This window comes from Castor canadensis, chromosome 9 (assembly GCF_047511655.1).
Source record: "Castor canadensis chromosome 9, mCasCan1.hap1v2, whole genome shotgun sequence".
NCBI lineage: Eukaryota > Metazoa > Chordata > Mammalia > Rodentia > Castoridae > Castor > Castor canadensis.
Genome location: NC_133394.1, coordinates 7,368,995 through 7,395,526, shown reverse-complemented (window position 1 = coordinate 7,395,526; position 26,532 = coordinate 7,368,995). Strand labels below are relative to the sequence as shown.

At 33.4% G+C, this 26,532-nt stretch overlaps 1 long non-coding RNA gene and 1 pseudogene across 1 annotated transcript in view; both read right to left on the bottom strand.

Annotated features, from left to right (window-relative positions):
* The window catches only part of LOC141410710 (uncharacterized), a 115,222-nt gene that overhangs the window by 31,779 nt on the left and 56,911 nt on the right, over positions 1–26,532 (bottom strand). The gene's annotated exons all lie outside the window — the stretch shown is intronic.
* LOC141411083 (U2 spliceosomal RNA) lies at positions 1,818–1,992 on the bottom strand (annotated as a pseudogene).

The window sequence follows — 26,532 nt, the reverse complement described above, 5'->3', positions numbered from 1 at the left end:
TATTTTATTACCATATATCCATATTTATAATGATACAAATATGCATTAATGTGTAATATCATATATATTTACTTTTTATCATGTAGACATATAATATATATGTGTGTTTTATGACAACATAAAAGTGATCATCCATCACTTTGCCTAAGATATCAACACTTCAAGCAAGCACAACTGAAGTCCTCATTCACATTCAGCATCAGATTGTTCCCTCCTCCAGGAGATAACTACATTCCTGAACCCAGCAGTTATTACTCCTATGTATACTGTACCTCCCCTACTTATCATCCTATGACAAGTATGTCTTCCAATAGTAATTTGCTGATTTTTCCATATAAATGGCAACCTACTCCATGTGCACTTTTGAAAAAAAAATCCTTTGGTTCAACTGTATGTTAGTACACTATGTTTGCTAATAGAGAGTAGTACTTGGCAGAGAATCCGTATCTAGTGTTTGAAATACTCTTCTAGAAACCAAAAGTAAAATGTAAGAGTACTTAATTTATAAAAAAGGGGGGGATATCTGATCTTTGTAACTCAAGAATAAATGAAAATAATTAATTCCCTTAGAAGTGATGGAAATATAGAATTATAATTGCAATTAAATATTATCTGTAATGCTCCTAATCTGACAATAACTAAAGGTCTCCCAGCAGCAAGCTTGCCAAGGATGTCAAGAAATAATACCACTGGTGGAAACATAAATATTTGTAGTCGATATGCAGAGCAATTTCACATACTTGTTCCATTTCTCCAGTCTTACACTGTTTCTTTTCTTTGTCTTCCTGAATTGGTTATGACCTAGATATAATGTTCAATAAAAATGGTAGGAAACTGAAACCTAGCTAACCAGGAAGCAGAGATTAAGAGGTCCTGATTCTAATTCAACCCAGACAAATAGTTTGTGAAACTCTGTCTTGAAAAAACCCTTCACAAAAAAGGGCTGGTGGAGTGGCTCAAGGTGTAGGCTCTGAATTCTGGCCCCAGTACCACAAAAAAATATTGGTAGGAAAATACATTTTTGTATTCTTTGCTGTTAAAGAAAATTCTTCCAGCATTTCACCATTAAATACAAGGTTTGTTTTATTTGCTTATTTTTTGCTGTTATGAAATGTTCTGTTATTCTTAGTTTACTAAAAGTGCTTATGATAAATAACTATAGACTTCCAACAAAGAATTTTTTCACATCTATGCACCTAATAAATTTTTTTGGTAAGACTGTGGTTTGAACTCAGGGCTTTATGCTTTTAAAACAGGCTTTCACAAGGCAGGTGCTGTACAGCTTGAGGCCACATCTCCAGTCCATATTGTTTCAATCATTTTTGGAGTTGGAGGTCTTGTGAGCTATTTGCATGGGTTGGCCTCTAACCATGACCCTCCTGAACTCAGAAGGAATACAGGCATGAGCTACTGGAGCCTGGTTTTTCCTTTTAATTTTAAATAAGCAAAATTATGTAAGTATAGTTTTCTAAATGCTCTCATTCATCCTTGAATGCTTGTAATTAACCCTACTTAGTCATAATGTGTATGTTGCTAAGTTTAATTTGTGATTATTTATGGAATATTTGACTTTATTTACACTGACATTTCCCCTATAATAAACTCATGGTGTCTGCAATAAAAAAAAATCATGGAACACATACTATATAAAATTTTCAAAAGTTGTGAATGCAGTTCAGTGTTAGAACATTTGCCTAGCAAATATCACAAAAAGTAAACAAAAATTTAAAAAAAGTTTGGAAGTGAACTACATGCTTACACTTAAGTACAATGTCTTTCCAAAAGCAAGTGGTCTTATTATATGCTTTCCTTTTTTTTTTTGGTTCACCATTCCGTTCCTGGAGGTTCTGCAATACCAGGTCGATGCGTGGAGTGGACAGAGCAAGCTCCTATTCCATCTCCTGATCCCCAAAATCCATTTAAGATCTTGTCCTCAGATAGAGGACATATCAGACATTACACTTGATCTTAGCCAAAAGGCCGAGAAGCGATATATGCATTTTTTTTAGCAGGCTGAGGTTTAAGAAGGTAGAATAGCTTTCTCAAGGACTAACATCTTTTGATGGCAGAAGTAGGGTTCTGGAAATCTCAACTGTGTTATCTGTTAGATTCTAACAAAATCTTTGTCTGTTTTAGGCTTTTTATATGGCAGATCATCTAATTAGCCATTATAAATGCTTTAAACTTTTTGTTGTTCTTTTTCTCTCTTTCAACTGTTTCTCTTTTCTCTTCTCTGCACATCATGTCTTTGTGCCTTTCTTATTCGTTTCATTTTACTTTATGATAAAATTAAATGTTTGCTTATTTTTATTCATTGAATTTTATTGCAAGCCCTGGAAAGTGAATGACTATCTCTTATCCTATTTTTGTAGCTGTATTTATGTTGCTTTGTAAATATCTAATCATTATCATCAGATATTTTCTCAAAGAATTTAATTATCTTTCCATTAAGCTGCAGTTTATATTTCAGAGAAGTTGTTGGTTTTTCTTTCACAGTATGAGAAGGTAAATTCCCTTGAGTAGTGAAGGAGAAAATTAACTCAGGAAAGAAACAAAGTAATTAACATAAAATATAAAACAAGCAATAAACATAGTCAAAATGTAAGCAACATAATGAAATTAAAATGGCATTAAAGGGAAATGTTGAAGTCATAAGAAACAAAAATGGCAAATTAAAATTCTAATTTATTAAATTCTGTGCAATCAACATCCTAAAATTAATATTTTACAGTACATTCCTACATGCTCCATTGAATAAGTTTCTAGAAACTAAGGTTATCTCAAAATCCCAAGAAAAAGGAATGAGGAAACTGAGGGGTAATCGTAGCCTTGGGAAATGACTTGGTTTACAGACTCCAGAGAACACAGATAGAGTGAACAGAGACGGAAGCACCCAAATCCCTTTCATTCTTGTTGACTATTTCCATTTTGGTTTATGAAATCTATCTTTAATTCTGTATCTCACCAAACAATTGCAACCATGAAATCACAGTTTAAGAAACAAAGCATTTTCCCTTGTATATAACAGATCTTATATTTCATATATTGTTTTATTTTATTGACTTGAAACTTTGTATATCTGTGCTTCAAAAGGTCCCTATTGTGTTTTTATGAGAGATAAACATTTATTCAGAGCATATGGTGGAGGCATAAAGCATACATGTAAATTAGTTCAGTTCTCTATTGTAACCATTAAAAGAACAACAAAATTAGGATGTACACAGATATTAAAGAAGACAGATAATGCACAAATTCATTATACATTGTAAAGTGCAAATTAAACCATAATATATCACTATGTACCCATCAGAATAGCTTAAAAAATGTGAGAATAATAAATGCTGATGAGAATCTGCAGAACATGCTCAAACATGTGTGAGCACACACACACATGCACAAACACACAGTGGATGTATAATTATAGAAATCTGAAGAAGCTCTGTGGATTGTACCAACATCCTGGGTTTCATACCACATTCTACTTAGGCAAGATGTTAGAAAAAGGAAAGGCTGGGTAAAGGGTGGGTACTGTGAACCTCTTTGGAACTTCCTGTGGCTTTATATTCCTTTTTAATAAAATCTTAAAGCATTAACATTAAGCATTGTGAGGCAGAGATCTGTTCAGTTTTAGATTATTAAGACTATAGTAAGAACTTGTTGAAACCTCATTGACTTTAAAGAGAAACTTGTTCACTGACTGAAAACTAAGAGTCCAAATCAATGTGTTAGCAAGATGGATTCTTTGTGGAGGTTCTGAGAACAAATCCATTCCATGTACAAACCTGATATTTACTAGGAACTTTTGTAGCCCCATGACTATTGCATCACTATAATTTCTGCCCCCATTGTCACATAAACATTGTATGTCTGCACTTCTTTTTCCCAAATTTCTTTCTTCTTATTGGAAAACAGTCCATTGGAGTAGATCTGATATGAACTCATCTTGACTTGATTACCATCAATGAATTATACCATTCCTTTGGTCTGAACCTTAATGATTTAATTAACTCTAGAAATGTCCTCTCTGATGCAGTCAGAGTTGTGTCTCACTAATCCCCTATAAATCCAATCAGGTTAACAATGGAGATTAATCAACAGAGGACCACCCTTTAACTTGAAACACAAACACATCTCTTTAATTCATAACATTCACCCTGTGCTGCCTCCTATGGGTTTATATTCATCTCTTAAAGCAAACTTCATTTCGTTCATCTCCACAAGTCCCTACAGTCTTGACAGTTCCAACATTGCTCAAAAGCCAAAATTCAAAGTCTCTGAAACTCAAAGCAACTCCTAGCTGTGAGTCCATGTAAAAATAAAAATGCAAATTACATACTTCCTGCATTCAGTGGCATCATGTAAGCATCCCATTCCTAAAGGGAAGGGTAGAGGTAGTAAGGAAGAATTAGAACTAAGCAAGACAAAAATTCTGTTAACGCCCTCTCTGGCATCTGGGATACATGTTGTGAAGTCAGCCCCAGAAGTCTTAGGCAGGTTTTTCTACATGGTCTTGCCAACATTGTCTCTTTCTTGGGCTGGCTCTGCTCATTGCCTGCAGATTTTCTTGGTACATTTTCCATGTTGGTGGCATCTGCAGCCTCTTGGAATATCCACTGAAGCTTAGGCTTTACCTTCATAGTTTACTGTCTCACTCTCTTAGGGCTTGACTTCAGGGATTCTGGCCCTGTGACCAATTGTCTGGCCTCCCAGGCAAGCTTTTAAATCAGGGTGAAAGGCTCCATGAACCTGTAATTTTTGTTTAATGCTTACTTGCAAAACCAGCATCATGTGGACAATATCTTCCATTGTCTTGTGCAGTGGTTGGCCTCTTTGGATCTCACCTGCAGCAGCTTCTGTACACCTGAGAGGTTGAGGTTGCACTGCTTGGGGTTTGGACAGTTCCCGTGACACACAGTGGGCATCTTTGCTATTCTGTTGCAAAGCACTTCTTTTTAATGGTACTAATCTCTAGAAACCATGACTCTCTTAGCCTAAATTTACACTGGCATTTCTCATCAAACCTCAAGTTTTTTGTGTCTTTCTGCACTGTATTTTGGTTTCTTATTTTCACTATAACTCTGGTTAAAAAAAATAGCAAGAAATAATCTTGCCACAACCTGAGTGCTAGACTGTCCTGAAATTTCCTCTGCTAGATTAATTGTTCCATCTCTTTTAAAGGCAGCCTCCCACAAAGTCTCAGGACATTGGTGCAATGTATACAAATTGTTTACCAGAATGTATCACACACGGCCTCTAGTCCAATGCACAATGGAGTCCTTATTCCCATCTGAAACCTTGGTGGCACAATCTTTACCATCTGCATTTTTATCAACATTCTAGTCTTCTGAGGTCTCACTAGCATCACCCATTGAACTGAGTTTACAGCCTTCTAGCTGTTGTCTCCAAACTTTTCCAAATTTATCCTGCAAACCAGTTCTAAAAGCACAGAAACCATATGGTCAATTTAGTCGTAGCAATGATCTCACTCATCTGAAAGCCATTTTATGTGTGAAATGGGCTTTTTGTTGATGTAACAAAATGGCAAACACAAACACTTAAGGAAGGCAGTGTTTATTTGGCTTCTAGTTTCAGAGGTTTTACTCCATAGTTCTGTCTCTGTTGATTCTGGGTCAGTGGTGAGAAAGGACATCATAATTGTAGGTACCTTTGGCAATGGCTACTCTGCTCATGGTTGACAGGAAGCCTAGAGAGAGAGAGGTACTGGGGACCTGACTGAACTTTCAAAGACTTACCCGCAGTGACCTACTCCACATCAATGCTCCTCTGAAAGTTCTATTCTGTCCCAAATAGCAACACCAGCTTGGGACAAGTTTCTCAACAAATGAGCCTGTAGGAGACATTTCATATTCAAACTATAAAAAACATACAAACTTAAATATGTTTAAAGAATTTGCCTCTTTTATAAATGTTACAGTGATTGGTGATCTGAAAGCAGATTCTGGGAATAGACTGAGCACAGTGTGAGTTGTGAATGCATATGGGACAAAGAGAATAAATAATTTAATGAGAAAGGAAAGAACAGAAAAAAATGGACAGATCTGTAATTAGAGAGGCAAGTATCTTTGAAACATACAACAGAATCTGGGTACTGAATTAGGGAAATGAGTGAAACTAAGACAGATCAGTGAGCTGTAGACCATAGGGTTTGTCAGTAACAGAGGCAAACTTCAAAGAGAGCTAGTACTGGTGTCCAGAAGTACAGCAAAATATCATGTCTACTAATTTGTAACTCAATATAATTGGTAGTTGTAAGATCAAAGACTTTTCTTAATGATAACGTAGGAGATCACTTAAGAAAATAATCTTGGGGTGTGTAGTGGAAGTTCAAAAGTATCAGGACATGGAAAGCAGTGAGTACTGAGTTATTTATTATTTGAAAGGCATAATAGATAATTCAAATGAGAGACAATTTGTGAGTATGGTGTGGGAGACTAGAAATTGCAAAGGCTCTGAAATCAATAGAATTTAGACCTCTGATGGAAAACAGAAAGGCAGATATGGAATGTGGCAGAGCTACAAAGATGAATTTCACTTTACATGAAATTTTTATCATTTTCAGTCCACTTAAGAAAATTTATTACAAATTTAGTGTTCTACAGACAATTGGAGACAAATAGACATCAGATTTAAAGTACTATAGATAATGTGAAAGGATGTGATTTTTCACTGCTATTCAGACCACTCGGTAACTGGTGTACTGGAGTCTATTCTCTCCACATGGAAGAGTCACCATGAGAATTTATCTTCTTGACCACTCCATATCATAAATTTAGCTTTCTTGCCTGCGCTTACTTTTTGGAATGATAATTTCTCACAGTAATATATCTTATCTGTCAACCAGAATTACACTCTTGAATTCTTAAATAAGAAAAAGCCTATGAAAAATAACTTTAAAGAGTGTTTTAAGGAAGAAATGACTTCTTGGGATGAAATGGCTTGAGTTTTCTGTAATTTTTGAAAAACTCTTTTTTAAAAAAAGAGATAAAGGCCATGAGTAGACATTTTTCAAATAAAATAAAAATAGTCCAAAACTGACCAACAGGTATATGAAAAGATGCTTGACTTCACTAATCACCAGGGAAGTAGAAGTCAAAACCACAATGAGATCTTATTTTATATTTGTTAGGATGGCCATCTATATATATATATATATGTATACCTATATAGATAAAAATATGTAGGTATATATATATATATGTATATATATATATGAATGAAATGAATGCAGATATATGAAATATGAACACAAAATGTTAATTCATGTATATATAAAATTAGTACCTCCCATAGATGTTGTTTATCATGATATTATTCATAATTCCCAAGAAATAGAAGTGATCTAAAGAAATTTTGGTAAGTGTATATGATGTACATATGTAGGACATTACATATAATGAAATATTCCTTGAAGTTAGAAAAGAGATGAACCTGTAGGGCATCATGCTGAATGAAATAATCCAGATGCAGGAAGAAAAACAGAGCATGATCTTGCTTATATGTGAATCTAAAAATGTCAGATACACAGAGAGTAGAACAGTTGTTAACACGGGTGTGGTTGGGGTAGGATGGAGAGATATAAGTCACAATTTACCAAGTTGCAGTTATGTAGACTAGATAAGTCTAGAGAGCTAACATATAGTGTAAGGACTATAGTTAGTAACACATTGTACACCAGAAATTTGTAAGTTAATAGATTTTAGGTGTTTTTCTCCTCACAAAATGTAAGCATGTGATGTTTAGAACATACATGAGGTGATGGATGGATGTGTTCATTTGTTTGGATGCAGTAGTGATTTCATTATGTATACCAAAATGTCACCAAGTTGTATACCTTAAATATGTAAAATAAAAACAAAAGTGGGAGAAATATTTCCAAAGCATATTTTAATAAACTAAGTAAAATAATTAAAAAAAACAGTTTTCCTAACCTTTGGGACATGTAACAGTACTCCTAATTTTTAATTGTTCAATGCCATGGAAAAATTCCCCAGGTCCTGGATCAATGACCTTGTGGCTACACTGTATTGTATACAAACATCATGACTGTTACTGTATTATTCTTTGTCTCCAGGGGTTTCAGATTTCCAAATAGCCCTTGGAACTAACCTAGTGTGAAATGTTAATAAATTTTAGACTGAAATGTTCTTCAATCACCAATCTGATCATTGGCTTCTATAGATGTAACTGCTCAGCCATACCTACGTTCTATTCTGTGAAACATGTTCTTTACATATTTTTTCTTTCTCTTTTTTTGACAACTGTCGCCAAAGGGTATAATTCTAACACAAAAAAGTGAAGGATACTATTGCTTTAGTGATCACGGCCCAATTTTATCCAATAAAGAATCACTGTTGTCAGATTAACACTAGCCATACTAAAGCTGCCTTCATCAATTAGGACTGCTATAACAAAGTACTTTAAATGGAGTATCTTACAAGTAATGCAAATGTATTTCTCACAGTATGGAGGCTGACTATTTCAAAAACAGGCTGCGAAGATGATTTGATCATGGTGAGGACCTCTACCATGTTTCCATTGTATCCTCTCAGGTGAGAAAAGCTTCCAGAGCATTCTGGGGTTCTTATCATGAGGAAACAAATTCCATTCATTAAATCTCTGCCCTAATGATTTAATTACTTCTCAAAGGCCTTAGTTCCTATTACCATTACATTGGAGTTAGGATTTTAACATAAGCATTTTGGGGAGACTCAGATACTATGTTTCTTTTAGAACACTAATATTTAAACAAATTTATAGAGAATGAGGCTAAAGTCTTGCCCAAATGATGCTAAAAATGTAACATCTTCTCATGACATCAATAGGCACCAAGGTCTTAACAAACAAATTCTTCTAAGAGTAAGTGAATCAGATTAGTATTACTGTTTTGGTGACCTTCTAAGACCCTAAGGGCCACAGATGTCAACGGGAAGAAAATTGGGACCAGCAATAGAGAACCACAGCATTTTACATTCCAGGTGTTGTTGAATTTTTCTTATTTCATACTATAGGTCAAAGAAGTCAGTATCATTATTACCAATAATATCTTATTTGATAAAGTCCTACGCATCTTATAAACTACATGAAGGTCAGCCACTGCTGACCATCATTGTATATGATATTATCATTTATTCATAGAAGTATTTAAGAGACAAAATAAATTCCACTTTATTTCTACTTTCTAAAATTATTTGTTTTAAAAATCATGAATAACTATTGAATTTCACAAAAAGTCTTTTTCAGCTTTGAAGAAAATTGTGCAATTATTGCTTTTCTCAACTAATATAAAAAAACATACTGGCTGAGATTTGAATGATAAAATAAACTTGCAGTTCTGAAATAGCCTATTTTTGCCACTTTCTGAAATTTATTTAAATTCCTCATAATACCTCCTTACTTTCTTTTGGTGTTCTTGTTTTTTTTTTTTTTTTTTTTGATTTGTATTATTCTTTCTCTTCTTATTTCTGAAGGTGGTAAATTGCTCTCTCTCTCTCTCTCTCTCTCTCTCTCTCTCCCTCTCTCCCTCTCTCTCTCATTAGGCTTTCTAGAAGTTCTTTATTTTGCTGCTCTGCTTATTGTGCATTTATGTTATTTTCATTGTGGTCTGCTCTTATTTTTATTGTTTCTTGTTGCTCTTGGTGCTAAGGATCAAACCCAGGTCCTCGTGCATACTAGATAAATGCTCTTCCACTGAGCTACACCCCAGGCTCTATTCTTTGTTTCTTTAACTTAATGTGCTTGCTAATTTTTCTTAGAGACTTATTTTCATGTGTTATATGCTTCAATTTTTTCTTTCATTTCTCTGCTTTAATTTAGATGTGTTTACTGACCTCTCTCCATTTCACCTTTATTTGGTACTGCTACATCTGCTATGTCAATCACACATGTAGTTACTTCAAAACTTCAACTATTGCTATTTTCAGTTCTAGAATGTTTGATTCTTTTCCATACATTCTATATATTGATTGATATTGTCTATTCCTCCATTGTTTCTCCTGTTATCTTTCACATAATTGTTTTAAAATCCTTGTTTAAATAACTCTAAATCCTAGATCCCCTGGATGATTTCAAGGTTGGTTTCTGTGATAGGATTTTATCTTGAACAATAACTCAAATGTTGCTCACATTTTATCATCTCTTAAAATGTCTAAAATGTCATACATTTTGTACAAATGATGGTACCATTCCTAAAAACACATTCTTTATTTTCTATTTGAGAATGATTGATGGGTCCTCTCAGTCTTGCTGGGACAGATCTGGGCTGGAGTTGAACTGTTATTTTATTAATATGGACTGACCTCTGGCTCATCCTTTTTAGTTGCACATGGCCCTCTAGTTTCATTTGACACCTGTTCTTTCTTTCCATAACCCTGAAAGACAGTGGGCAATTCATTTAAGTTGTTTAGAGCTTTCAGCAAAATTCTTTAACTTTCTGTCCCATGCAGGTGATTCAAATTCTCCTGCAAATTTTGATTAGCTGTGTTTTTGAGACCACTCCATTTTCTATTTCTGTTACTTCTACCCTGAATGGGTTCTGAAGTCTGTACAGGTCTCTGCAACCTAACGTGAGCATCTTGCCAGGAATAGTCTGGCTTCGCAGACTCTAGTTGGTTCTATAATCAGTAAACGAGTCTGATTGCTTCACTATTTCCACTTGACACATTTTATCTCTTGCATATTTGACTTTCAGGCCCACTATTCTCAATGTTTTTCCCCCTTGAGTGTTGAGAGTCAGAAGAAAATGTATCTTCTTCCATTCATAAGCTTTTGATTTAGCTCTTTTTAGCTTCTCTTAGAGACGTAAATCTCCAGAAATATCTTCTGGGAAAAATCAGCCATCTGTTTGCAGCTTTTCAAGTCTTCAGTTTTATCACTTCAGCCCTATGTGAACATTCTTCTGATACATCTTTCCATTTTTTTCCCAAACAGTATCTTGCAAATTGATTCTCTGATTCTCACACCACTCTGAATTAGTAAATGCTGTCTTTGGGAGAGGAATCTCAATTTTTTGGTTGACCTCTAAATTGTTCTTTCTGTATTTTAGTTCACCTCTCCCTGTTTGTTTCCACAACTTTCTGATTCTTTAAAAATATTGTCATAAAATAACTTGAGTATTCCAGATGTTAAGGGAATATTTTCTGTCATCGAATTAATGAATCTCACCATTAATTTTGATGAATGAATCCTGAAAAGCTATATATTGTCACTGAAGAGGGAAATAGGGAGATAATTTAGTGAGCAAGTAGAAGTGTTATCAATGTAGAAGTAAAAATATTTGTCAAGTGTCAAGAAGAAAGCAGGTAAAAGACAGATCAAGTAAGGTGGGTATTCAAGGAGCAGAGAGCTTATGGAAATTTTCCTGTAATTTAATTTTGCTAGGGAAATAAGCAAAATCATCAACTGAGTGAGAGGTAGATGAATTAGTTGAGAAAAGAGAAGAAAATATGAATTACTCATTTGAATCGTGCAATAGTTCTCTGCAAATATGTAGAATGAGTGATGGATAAAAATAGAGGTCTTTTTTATATTAATTGTCATAATTTTAAAGTAAGATTGTCAGTAAGGTTGTGCACTTTTATATTAGCATGTATTAATTATTAAAAAAACATATTTCTCATTGTAGTATTTCCATACATGTATGCAATGTACTTTGGTAAAATTCACTCCATTATCTCTTCTTATTTCTTATTTGCTTATCCTTCCCCACCAATTTTCAAACTCTTAGTTAGTTTTATAATGTTATTTTCATATATATAATATAAAATATGAAATATACATTGATTATATTCACCCCTCTATCTCCATCTCCCTTCCCCTTTCCACTAGGATTGGTTCTACCCAAACAGTCCCCCTTTTACAATCATGTCATATTATTATCAATCTTTTAAAATTATTAATTTTATTATTTTAATAATATTACAGAAAACAAGCAATATTTTTCTCTCTAAGATTGGCTTATCTCATTCAGCACTATGATTATTTTGCTCAGTCATTAGCTAATGAATAGGAACCAGCAAGAAGTGGATGGGATGCTGGATACAGTGTCTTACCTCACTTACACAAGTAAAATGAACCAAGATAAAGAAGTAAAGACTGTTTCTATGTGTGTAATTATAACTCTTCTAAAAATCTAGAATTTGTAAGGGATGAAATGAGGCTGTGTGATTGGCAAAAAAGAGGTAAAGAAGATAGAATCAATGAAGACTAACTCAAAAAGCCATTGAAAGTTTTTATGGTTAGTCAGAGTTGAAGGTTTGAAGACAGGATCATTGAGGAGATTCCATTTGTTACTGATCAAGAGTGTACATGAATAATCACACAGACGGGTACATTTTTTAGTCACTAGATGCATTGAATGTATAATAGTTAAAGATATTAGTCTAAAGTCAGTGCTGTTGGTTTAGGGTAGGTCAATGGCTGATTTGGTCAATGATAAATATCATTTGAGGACAGGTGTAAGAGATTTGTGACAAACTTTGAGAAGATTAGGCATGTTATAACCAACGACTAAAATGGAAATATACCATAAAGTTAGACAATGATCCTATTGTAATCTTCAAAGAAAGTTTGAGAAAGATATGACTGTCACAAGGACAAAGAGTGAGCTGTGCAAAATGAAGACCTTTAAGTGTTAGGGAAAGCTTGTTTGTTTGTTTGTATCAGCTATGTATTCAGTATTTGTCTTCATGACTATATCTTAATTCAGTGAGGAAAATTCATTTTGTTATTCATTCTTGCATATTTTGTGAATAAATGAATCAGTTAAATAAAACATCATGAATAAATGTGTATCTGCTAAAAAATGCTATAAAAGCTTGGATTAAGACTTTCTGCTGATTTCGTGGCAATATTTACAAGAAGGGAATATTATTAACAGATAATGTTTCTTCTATTGTAATGTATGCAAATGTCTATTTGTTTTGATCTTGTAACTGTTAAAATCATAAATTAAGATTATTAATTGAAATAAATAAGCCATTCATTACTACAATTGCTATAATGGCTTTTAAATTTAATTTGTCTCAATAGATTTTAGGGGAAGAATGAATATGATACAGCATTTTTTTTTAATTTTATTTTATTCATATGTGCATACATTGTTTAGGTCATTTCTCCCCGCTTCCCCCTGCCCCCTCTCTTACCCCCCTCTCCCTCTCCCTCCCTTACCCCCCCTTACCCCTCGCTACCAGGCAGAAACTATTTTGCCCTTATCTCTAATTTTGTTGTAGAGAGAGTATAAGCAATAATAGGAAGGAACAAGGGTTTTTGCTGGTTGAGATAAGGGTAGCTATAAAGGGAGTTGACTCACATTAACTTCCTGTGTGTGTGTATTACCTTCTAGGTTAATTCTTCTTGATCTAACCTTTTCTCTAGTTCCTGGTCCCCTTTTCCTATTGGCCTCAGTTGCTTTTAAGGTATCTGCTTTAGTTTCTCTGCATTGAGGGCAAGAAATGCTATCTAGTTTTTTGGGTGTCTTACCTATCCTCACCCCTTCCTTATGTGCTCTCGCTTTATCATGTGCTCAAAGTCCAATCCCCTTGTGTTTGCCCTTGATCTAATGTCCACATATGAGGAGAACATACGATGTTTGGTCTTTTGGGCCAGGCTAACATCACTCAGAATGATGTTCTCCAATTCCATCCATTTACCTGAGAATGACAACATTTTTATAAAGGGCAAGGCTACAGAATTTTGCATACCAGGGCATAGTAATCTTCAGTTTTGTCACTGTTAAATATTACTGTTCTACCAGTGGAATCAGTGCAAGCAGTCTTACCACATTAACAAGAGAAAATCACCTTCTATTTCTGAAATGTAGATAATCACTCAGAACATAAGCAGGAATGTTATCTTAATACTGTCCAGAAAAACCTCTTCACTGGTTACATTTTCTGATTTTAAAAAACTGGGCATATTTTATCTTCTAAACAATTGTGGATTTATAGTATATGGTTATCTGATACCTACTTAGATAGATAAAGGTGTAGCTTTTCTGTCTTTTGATGATAAAATCCATTCCAATACAAAAAAATTCTTTTGCCAAGAAAACAACCACTTTATCCATCAAAAACTTCATCAAAACAATGTGAAAAAATATCTTTCATCAAACTTAATATTGTTTTTAATGTTTGCAAACTACATTCTTTAGAGATCAAGGTCTCTTCTCAAGTGATCCTGGTTTCCACAGTGTAAGGTACCGCCGAATTAAGACCATGCCACGTGGAAAGGAAAGATTTATTAAGATCCAGACCGCATGGCTGTCACTTCCCCCTTCCCCCAGGTCAGGGAGCAGTGACTTGGGTGAATTGGGTAGTGGGCTTTATAGGAGGGGTCAAGCAATGGGGGAGGGAGAGAGCCTCTGGTTTCTGATTATCTGGGATCACCAGATGGAACAGGTCAACATGCCTGGCTGTTGAGTAACTGGAAGTTCCTGAGTTGTTTTGCAAGCCGAGAAACTATCAGGCAGGGAGAAACAAGCTGTCATAAATCAGGGGGTCTGGTTTTAAGGTATAGCTCGGGTCCTTCAGCCCGCCCCAAGAATGCCAGGGACCTAACACACAGGCGGTAAAAGAAGACAATTAAACTTCTCATATGCCATTAACTTGGATCTATTTTGTATTGAAGTTTTTTGCATCAGTATTAAAACGTTATACTGGCTAATGTCCTGTCAGGGCATTTGTTTCCATTTCCTTTTCTTTTGGCACTGTGTGTTTAGTGATATGTATGATTGTCAAATTTTTTAATTTGTCGTAATTGAAAGACCTGTATTGACTGTTCGTACTGATATTGCAAGTTCATTCCCTCTGAGTTCTAGGAACTTGGTATGTTTGCTTTGAAATAGTTCATCAGATAATTTTTCTTCTTTGTATGCCTGAAAGAGTACTTTGTTGAAATTGAGATAGTTCTGACTCTATCAAGAGATTAGAATTAAAATTAGCAACTAGAAGTTTGATGACACTGATTTAAGCTATGTCTGTGCATATGTGTGTGTTTGTGTGTGAGTGTGTATGTGTTTAACACATATTTCACAAAAAACAGAAATGGTGGCTTCTTTCGATAGTTGGATCCTTATCATTGTGTTTATTCTGCAGGAATGTATGAGAACATTAATGAACTGATATTTCTAGTAGAGAATTCGAAAGATTTCCACTGAGTTTAAGACTGTAAATTGTCTTCATTGTGGAAACAGATTATGTGTTTGGGTCATTTGATATATCTACATTGATTTTACAGATTATAGACAGATGGATAAGGCTATGTTACTTTTATAATAAAAAATCTAAACCCTTATGTCATTACTAAAATTGTTAATCCAAATGATGTATACCTTAACTCTTTCATATATTTTATTGGAGGAATTGGAGTACTTTTTTTTTTTTAATTATCATTTTTCATTATAGATTAATGTTCACTCAATCTTCAGGAAGAAAACTGTGTAAATGAGGTTATGTTAAAAAATTGTATATTGCTTTAAATGGTTAATTTTAAATAAAGAATATTTTTTAAAAGTGGCTTATTCACCAATACAGATGAAAATGCAAAATAAGTGCAGAGTGAGGAAAACATTTTTGCTCCTACTGTGCTTCTCCTTTGATATTTAAATGAATTTTTTGTAAGGGAGTTTGACTCCCAGTTTGCTCACTGGGAGGCTGTGATGCTTTGAACCAAACATCTATTAGTGCTTCCAAGATGGTGATGCATAAGAGGTAGTCATCGTGTTTAAGTTGGCAGGCCTCCCAATAGTCAGGCATTCTGAATCAGTGTGTGGCCTGATCCATATGCCTTAAATTACGATGTTTAAGTAACAGACATGTTCTTTCTAAGAGCCAAGGCTTGACAGAAAACGTGGGTATAAGATCCTCTGCCTCCAGCAGACTGCTTAAGTAAACAATCAGGGAATCTTTGACATAGACAACATTCCAAATAGTCTACAAAATGGTGACAACTGAAGATCTCCCCAATTCTCTGTCCCTGCTGCATTTTTCATGCCATTGTGGTTTGGGGTACCTTACAGAAGACAAAGCTTCTATAACATATCAATTAGGATTCAAATCACTCCTTTTAGTCACAACCTGGATTATTTCCTTTTAAAGCATTTCATTTGAATTTTCAGTTTTCAGTAAACCCAAGAATAGTATAGCTGCCAAAACATTCAGAAAGATAAATTCTGAGATACCAGAAAGGTATGTAATTTGCAGATTTTATCAGAGGCAACAGTCAGGCAGACTGAGAAAGAAAGGCAATCTCCAATTATTTAAATATGTCTTAGAGGCAAAAATAGTAAATTGATCTGAGAAGCTACATTTTGGAATGATAGCAGCACAATTTATTCTTTCATGAATGCTAAGGTGTCTCTCTCTAAAAGAACAGACTCTCTTCTGATTATTTTCATGTAAAAAACATATCACTTTAACTTTTAAACTGTATTAAAATTTGTTTTAGGCCAGACATTATTATAGTGGAATGTCAAAATATTATAATACATTTAACCATTGTTGAGTTGCTTTAATATATATGAATAATTCTTACAGACATTTGTATATTTATTTATGTATTCTCTGTGATTTATTCATTCACATATTAATAATTTCAAAAGTATATTTTAATTAATTGGCTTACATATTTATCATTCATTCAATATATGTCTTTTCATGGTACACTATATATCAGGCAGAGCTTAGACCATAAGTTAGATGAGGTTGGAGGTTTGGTCAAAGGAAAAAGCTCCATTGTCCTATAAACTAGAAAAATTGTAAGATAATTTTAACTTTTTTTCAGTTAGATGAAATAATTTATATTACTTCTAGAAAGCTGTAATTGAAAGAAATATATTTCAAATGAGTTATTTTATGTAAATATCCAACTTGTGAGAAGTCAACAATATAAGGCAAAAATTAAATATTTTTCATAATTTATTCAGATTGTATTTTGTTAGCTTGGCTATATCAGAAGAAGGCATGTAGATCATATAACTATGGAATATGTAAATTTTGAAAAATAACTTGTTATCTTTATAAATTTGTAATTCCAGATGTTTCATACTTTTTATATTTTTAAATTTCAATTTCTAATCTCACCTCTACGAAGAACATTTTAATGATCTATTTAAAGTCAGGTTCGCCAATAGATGATTGGTAGATAGATAGACAGATAGACTGGTAGATAGATAGAAACATATGATAGATGAGACTCACTCTGGTCAAAATTAAAATTATTGCAAAGTCAATAGACAAACAAAGTGGAGAACAAGGAAGGAATAAAAAAGAGTAGGGAACAGTAATGCTACCCACAAAATGCCCATAATATCCCGTTAATAATTCTTTCACAGTTCAGAGTTAAGTATTTCCAAGTACAGTGCACATGTTTTATTGACTATTCACTTCATAGCACAGTAAGTACTTGGACAAAATCTCCTTTAAGATTTTAGGTGAGCATGATTCTTTCCAAGTGACTCCACTGCATATTGGAAAAGTCCCAGGTATGTTGGACAATGAAAACGTTACTAATGCCCTTAGAGTCAGGTTACTGCATCCAGCAACGATAAAACATGATTTGCACTCATAGTTGCAATTCCCAGGAAACAGACTACTTCACTTTACTACAAGAAACTAGATTTCAGTAAGTATTTCAGTAGTAGAAATAAGACGAGTAACGCCGTTTTTTAAATGAGCATCAAAATATGCTAGCTCCTTTGCATACATTTTAGCAATTTATCAGAACTGTTGCATACTATTACTATTATTATTATTGTCATTCTTATTCATTTTACACATAATAAAAATAGAGGTACAGGTGTGACAAATTACATGCCTAAATCAAAATTCTCCTGAGGTACTGATAAGAAAGTCTAGATAGCAAGATACACTTTTAGCTATAGAAATAAAACCTCAAGTCTAGCAGTAAAAATGAAAAAAAATACTAAGACAGTTTAATTACTCTTTAGAAATAAAATATTAGTAAGATAGAATAAAGAGTTCATAAAGGGAATATCATATATATTATTTATGTGCATATTACATAGGGAGAGACAGAGAGAGAGAGAGAAAGAAGGAGAGAATATTTGATATTATGATCTTTATGGAGGAAAAATATATTCCTTAATCAATTATGTGGGACAACTTGTTAGACAATGTAGAAAGTAGAAAGATAAACACAGGGATACACAGAGAGATAATCATAAATAATAAAACTAGAACCCTACTTCTCTCCTTCAACCCAAATATGTTTTAGGATGATCAAGACTATTAATCATGAAGAGAAGCCATTAAATAGACAAAGAGATGATTTCAAATACAGGTCAAAGAGACCACAAAACCATAAGCCACAGTGTCAAAGATGGTTAAATTTGATTATATAAATCTATAATTTCCAAAATAGATAAACATAAAACTAATTAGAAAATAGGGCAATATGACTTGTCATTTGAATACTGATTAAAATGGATGAGAAAAAATCACCAGAACAATAGATAATAATGAAAAGATATGACTAATTCACCACCAAAATGTATTGTAAACAAAAATGATGATAAACATCGTTCATAAAATTAAAATATGAAGCTTATGTTTCCTATATCAGAAGTGAAATGTGTATAATAGAAGTCCGTGAGGGGATGATCACCATTTTATTGACTACCTGGTATCGTTTACTGCATTGAACAAGCAGCAGTTCTTTCACACTGCAGTTCATTTGGTAGAATTTTAATTCACATACTTTCTGTCACTTGCATTTAGGGTGCTCATATACTGAGATTTGTAAATATTGTTGCTTGTAATGATTCATGAAAACATGTAAAAACACAAGTATACCTTAGTAGAGAACAAATTAAACGATTAACAGCTATGCACTGTTTCTGTAGGATGAGGTCCTTGAATCCTATGTTAACTAAATTAACAGTCAGGGTTATTCTGCTCATGATATGCTCAAACTTGTATAAAAGTGAAACACTTACGTAGGGGAATTTCTGTACTGATACAAATGACCTTCAGGGTGATGGTGTCTTGAGAATAGAATTATAGGTCAAGTATGAGAAGATGGATCCACTTTTTACATACTTTAAAAAAATTTTAGTGTATAATGTGAAAAGCTATTTCATAACAAGAAAAATAGGATATAGAACTAATGTTAATAAAGACTGTTTCAATGTGCCTCTATACTCACTTACTAATCCCTTCATATTCGTGTTTATATTCATGCTGACCTTAAAATAGTTCTGAGTAAGTTACCATTATTACTCTACCCTTTAGAAAGGGGATGAAATAGAAGATTGAGACGTTAAATACCCAATTTCATCTTGTACAACCAGAAAAAGACTGGGTGGAGGAGTCCATGTCTATTCACTCCAAAAGTCTGCTCTTCATTACAGCACTCAAAGTTCAGAGTCAGCATGAAAGGTGCAAGGAGAGAGTAGCTCCAGCTCCTGACCTAATTTTCATTTGATCTTACACACATTATATTTTCATATGAAAAGAACAAATAATTTCCTATAAATCAGAGATAAACTAGCATCAGGGGAAATAAAATTTTCTGTTGTAGTATAATCTGAGGGTTATTTGTTTTTCAGAGTGACAGAGACCTGCCAGGTTTTGTTGTCTCTGTCATGACCTTCTAGCATGTTTCATGAGTTGTATGCTTGTAGTTTGTCCAATCTTTCTGCAAAGAGCTCGTATGATTGGTCCTAAAAAGAGTAATCATTTTTAAAATAAGTTATTTTTATTCTCTGTATAAAAGGCAAACATTCTGACACATTCATTTATTCTTAAGAGCCTGTCTTAGTAGTTGAAGTGTCTCAAAAAAAAAAAAAAAAACAGCTGTGAATCTAAAAATAGTATCTCATTTAGTCTTTGCAACACAAAGGTTGGAATTTGCTATTGCTCAACATGTGAAAGTATAAATGACAGGAATTGCAGTTTTGGAAATAGAAGTTGATGCTAATTTATCTCACAGGGAGATGCTTATTATGCAGAGTCACATATATGGTGTGCTGTATTTTTATATTGTGAATATGTTCCCATGTGACTCAAAAGTTGATCAAGGACATACTTTGGTTTTGTTTGGTTGTTTTTTAAATCAATTGTATTATATCTCAAGATATAAAAATACTTCTACTTAAATGGTGAAATAAAGAGCAAAGTTTAAAGAAATCTCAGCTAAAACAATCCAGTTAAGGAAAGCCTTAATTAAACTTTTCAAACTGGGTTTTTTGTATGAAAAATAGGAAACCCCTTGTAAAACTATCACTTACTAATAAAAACTTTATAAAAGAAATTAAAGATAATAAAATAATATACTAAAGAAAATACTTTTCTGTTTTTTTCTGACCATAGGTCATATCCATTCTCAAATTTTTTCACATTTAACACAATCCCATGTGAATTAACTCAGTTATGATTATATGAATCAATAATTTACCCATAAAAATAGAAATATATTGAATATGTTATATTTGCTAATATACAAAAATGTACCAGTGTGCATTTTCAGCAGTAGGGACTGAAATTACTTAAAACTTTTTTAGTCAACTACAAGAGTCATTAATCAAACACTGTATTCCTAATCATTCATCTTGTCATTTCTCTGCAGAAGTGATAATGACATCTGGTTTTATATGGTTAATGAATGTGAAATGATGTTGAATTTCCTTTTCCCTAGGGCTCATGTGTCCTTTCTCTACTCCCACTATAGAAATAAATGCATAATATCAGTAACTATTCGTGATACATACATTAGTGTGAGATAGTCATAATACAGCCCTTTAATGTTTCCTTTAATGGAATGTTTTCTGACTCTGAAATAATAATGATTGATTTAATCCATAGGACCACCAAAAGGAAGTTAAAATGAAATGTAAGAACATAAAACAGTGCAGGGCTGGTATATTTTCCCATTTTCTGTGTAGGGATGGTGCTAGAGGAAATAGTTTTAAAATATTCATTTATCCTGTATCTTAGCAAAATATTTTTCATTTCCTTTGTAGAAAAAACAGAAACCATCCAAATTAAATTCTCTTCTTCCTAACTGCAATTTGATAATCAATAAATTGATGAATAAAAATTCTCTCTACTTACTCTCTTTTGTTGCAGTGGAGAAAACCTATCACCGCTCAGTTCTTCCAGATGAGCTTCACTTAACACTCTTCCACCATCTGAAGAATTTTATTACACCATTGATCCTTTGTCTTTTAACAATCTTATCCTGTCATTTATGAGCATGCCAGTATACACTAGCCACCTCACTACAAAACACCAGAATAAGTCATCAACCCTAAACTCAGGTACCTTCATTGGTTTCCTTTCAATTCAAAATGAAGGTATTTTACTTGCATCACACCATTTAATTTTCCACAAAACAATACCTGGCATTTCCCCCTCCTTATAACCTATTTATTGGTGCCAGGCTATCATTTTTGATGTTGACAAATTCAATAGATGAATCTTTTATTTCATATATCTCATCAATTTCAATTTTATTCCCAGTTTATGGTTCCTTTATTTCTACTTTTTATTGCTGGATCCTTTACTTTATTCTTAATTTTGAAATTTCTTAGAACTTGCTTCTTAGTCTATTTTCTCTTCTGCCTCCTTCCTTAGGAGATATCAGTGAATCATGGAAATTTGCCTTCCATTTTTTTTTAAAAATCATTTCCTAATATAAATTCTATGCCTATGTTCTTCATGAGAGGGAACCAATTTCTAATAATCATCAGATTATATCGTACCATTAGTACGATATTTCTACCTGAATGCATTAATCACAGTAAATACAAAATGGAACTCTTGAATTCTTCCATTTTCAAGAGTGTTTTTATCCCTTATTTTACCTCCTTATAAATGGACCACTCTAAGCAGTTCAGTCACTGAGTTCTTTTCTCTTCACTACTTACTATATCCAATCTATTCCTAAAGAGAGGTTGTACTGATTTAATCACTAACTCTCTCTCTTTTTTTCTCCTTTTATTTTATCATTTTTACACTGTATACATTGTTTGTACCACCTCCCCCCCAACAACACTCTCTCCCCGCTTCGAGGAACCTGGTTTGCCCTCTTCTCAGATTTTTGTTGAGAAAACTGAAGAGATGATAAGAAAGACATAGTGTTTTTCCTAGTCTGAGATAAGGATAGCTACACAGGGAGATTCTTAGCATTGCTTTCATAGACTTTTGTATTGCAATCCACCTCGGTTCATTTCTCCCAGACCTCTTCAGTAACTCCTGGTCCCCTTCCCATAGTGGTCTCAGCTAACAAAATCTCTCTTAAATACAACAGTCTCCCTTATTTCCTCTGTCATAATGACACCTGGGTTATACCTCCGTTTTTACTGGACTTCTATGCCAGTGTCCTTATTGTTTCTATATAGTCACTCCTGTTTTTCTCTATCTTAAACTGGATCTAGAAGTTAGAAAATTCTTCTGTAAGTATAATGCTTTCCATAGCATTTGGAATAGACTCCAGTCAACCTACTCTACTCTGAATCACCTAACCCTTCTCTGTATCCTCTATCTTATCTACTAACCCTTTCTTCACAATAAGCAAGAGCCCTATTTGTGGTCCATGAGCATCTCACAAAGCCAAGTTCTTCCCAGATATGGACTGTACTTACTATTTCCTCCTTGGTGAATGTTCCATCCTCCGTTTTGTTACAGATGCATACCATGGCATAAAAGATGACCTAAAATTTAGGAGCTTACAATAATCATCATTTTTAAATCTCATAATTGTGGACATCAGCAATTCACACAGTAAGTACTCAGCTGGCCAGTTCTTCTCCACATTGCATAGAATATGGTTACCTGATGAAATGTAGTCAGTGGCTGGCAGGCAGAGGCAGAAAGGTCCCCCGTTTGAGGCCATGTCATGCAAAGTTAGGGAGACCTTATCTCAAAAACAAAACACTAAAAAAAGTATTTGGGGCATGATTCAAATGGTAGAGATCTTGCCTAGTTTGCATGAGACCCAGGATTTATACTCCATTATTGCAGAAAAGAAAAAAAAGACAAAAAAGTGACAATTTGTTTTCTCTTCCCTGCCAGTACCTAAGCTAGTACTGGTATTATGATACAATATCAGTAGATATTGATTTTATAAGTATATTACTTAGGAACACATACAAATTATTAGTTTTTTATAATATTTTGCATAATATCAAAGTATTGAGTACACATTTTAGAAAAAGTACTGTGAAAAATGTGCAGAATTCAGTTGGTAACAAATTCACTGTAAGTCCACATGGTACTAAGCAGTGATGGAGGCAAAAATGAACAGGATGCCTGGCAAAAAACCTGTGACATAGAGGAGTGAGTTTCCTTCCACACATGCCCATCAGATCATGTTTGAAATGTGAATCTGGCTCTGAGAGTCATATTTTTAGAGGGACAGAGAATAACATGAGAATATGAAACTGTGACATCTGAAGCACTGGAGGGAACTTGGAGTGTTTGACTTCTGAAAGCCTGAGGGACAAATATAATTGATATCTTCAAATGCTGAGCAGCTGTCACACTTAAGACTTTTCCTCTAGTTTGCTGAAGAACTCATATTAATGACATGTCAAAGATGAGCTTTACCATTAAAATGATACTTAAGCACCCCAGAATGATTACTCAAAGGAAAAAGAAAATGATTTAAGATGTTTCTGCCAGTATTTCTATAGGTTTCTATAAGTGTTTCTTCCTCTGACATCTGGGATTAGATTTGGAGATTTCTTGTCACTTTTGGTATAGTAATTATATTTACTTTCAATCAAAAAAAGTGGGTCAATTCAATACTGTTCCTTTTGTCATCTTAATTATTTCCTCACCAAGTTAGCTGAGCTTGATGCATCTATATTGTGTAAAGTCTCAGAAATGCAATAGCAAGAAAAATCTTAGCCAATGCAGTCTCAGTGACTTCTTGTCAGAGTGTACTCATGTGAATGAGAATCTATTTCCTCAAATTAATCAATAAAACAGTAAAATGATCTTTAATTTTTCTAACTAGCTTATTCCCCAATGTACTGTTTATGTACTGAAAAAAACCTATATGCATTATATTTTGAATTTATTTCAATACATAGTGGTGCTATAGAGATTTGAAAGATTTTATAGATAATTACACATTTTTGCCTGGGAAGTTTGTTGTTCTTTTTAAACATCTGATATTCAAATCATACCTAAATATGTTAAAATTTTAAGCTGTTTTCTTTACATTAATCTTTGGTTTACCATCCTTACAGTATTTGTCAACTTATGCCAATAAATTATCAGGAAGGCAATTAATACCAAATTTAATGTGTCAGATGGTTACTTTCTTGATTCCAAATTCATTTCTCAATTAATCCATTTTTTCATATTTTTTGGTTAAAGTTAAGTTTAGTGATAAAATGATTAAGTTCTCCTATTTTCGTCTGCCAAATATTTGAACTTTTTGCAAAGCTTAGTATGGGAAATCTGTTTTTGACTGAATTTACCTCCTGGGAGTATCTTAGTGTGTGTTATTATTGAGAGTGAGAAGAAAGAGTAAAGAGTTTGTTTTAGTCGCTACAAGGTATGTTCTAAGCTTGAGCAACAGGAATTAGTTGAACTTTACGAATGAAGATTGGTTCCAGGATAACTTCTAACAGTACTAGATTTTATTGAAGATAAAAACCCGAAGCTTATAAGGTTTATTTAGGAAAATTTTTAAAATATACTATTTAGAAAGAATTTGAATTCATGATTACATTATAGCAAATCTGTTGGTGGTCACTGCTATCCACATGTAAGGATGGACATACTAACATACAAATAGGTCTTCCTGTCTCTGCCTCTCCCATCATGAAGTTGTGAGCAGACACACACATATGCAGCTTTTCACAGCACTGCTGTGGTGTTTATTTCAGAAAACTTTATGAAGATGACAACATGATATTTGGAGTGACAAAATTCATTTTTGAAATAAAAATAATAAGTGCATTTGTAAATCATGTGCAATAAAATCCAAATATTATATAAAATATACATAATATGCAGAATGGAATGCAAAATGATTCAACTGTCCATGTTTTTCTCAGTAAACAGGAGTCAGGGCTACTTTAAGTAAGGCAATGTTTTTGCCTATGATTCAATTTTATTTTGTTTTATTTGAATTCATGAATTTACCAATTCCTCTCATCCTGTGGCATGTGCATTCTGTTTTTCTCTGACCTCTGGATCTCACTGCTAGCTTTAAATTTATTTCTGTCCTTGATGAAAGCCAGAGTGTATACAAAGTCAACCATCAATTGATTCTATAAAAAAACTTTTTGCTTGTCTGTAACTATTATATATTTTTTGAATATCAGAAAAATGAAGTAATGTAAAAATGAATAGTTTAAACTTTTAATGCTAAATGACTCTAGCCTTTCTGTCTTTGAGAGCTTGTATGAGTTTTCCAAAGAGCCTGGATCTTTTTTCTTTTTCTGTGCTGGACTAATCCCAGGGCCACATGTGTGCTAGGAAGCACTCAGACATCGAGCCACACCTCCAACCTTGAATCTCTCAAAGTGTTTCTGATTTGTTTTCTTGTGGATATGGCAGGTGCTAGCCTTACACTCAGCTTTCCCTTACCACAAAGCTAGAATATTTTCATATAAACCCAGAAAACATAAAATGTCACTGTTAAAAAGAATGCATCTGTAAGAAATACCTGGTATTATAAATTAATCCAATTGAATCTCATTATTATACTTAAAAATAAAAAAACCTTTAACAGAATCTAAGATCCCTTCATCTTCAAGCCATTTGTCTTACAAATGCCTTGATATTTTGTTCTTTCACATCATGAACCAAAGATAAAAAGACATGTTATTTATTTTATGCATTTCTATTTGAATTAGTAAATTCAGATAGAATTTGAATTAGTAAAACCACCTCATTTCTTGTGTTGTTCTTGTAAATAAATATTTTTTGAGACAAATAATTTCTTGTAGCTAAAGCTGGCCTTGAACTCACTGTCCTTTTGCCCCCACCTCCCAAGTGCTGGGATTGCAGAAATTACTACCATGGCAGCTACAAATAAATAACTCATGTTCCATTTACCTTCCACAGTTTTCCACAGTTTGGGCTTAATCAGTTTATACCATTTGATATTATCATCTATATTTCCATATGAATTGATTGGTTCAAAGGGTTCATTTAGGCTTAATTTATTTTTTTTATTTTTTCTCCAAAAAATATCTGATGAGGCACAGGTTGTCTGGTCATCTCTCATTTTTTTTTTAACTGTGTGTTATGAAGTCTTCCATCAGCCTTTGAAGATTATTGGCAAGATTCACTATTTCATTGAAGTATACAAAATATTGATTTTCTAACATTATAAATTTTATTATTTTTTAGCTCTCATTCCACTTGTAAAATATAAGTATCAATTGCATGTATGTACAGAGGTATAGATTTACTACTATATATATGCATATATATGAAATATATACATACACATATATATGTATATATATATATACACACATACACTTCATATACAACACTACTTGTGTGGTAGTTTAATTTAGCATGAAACTAA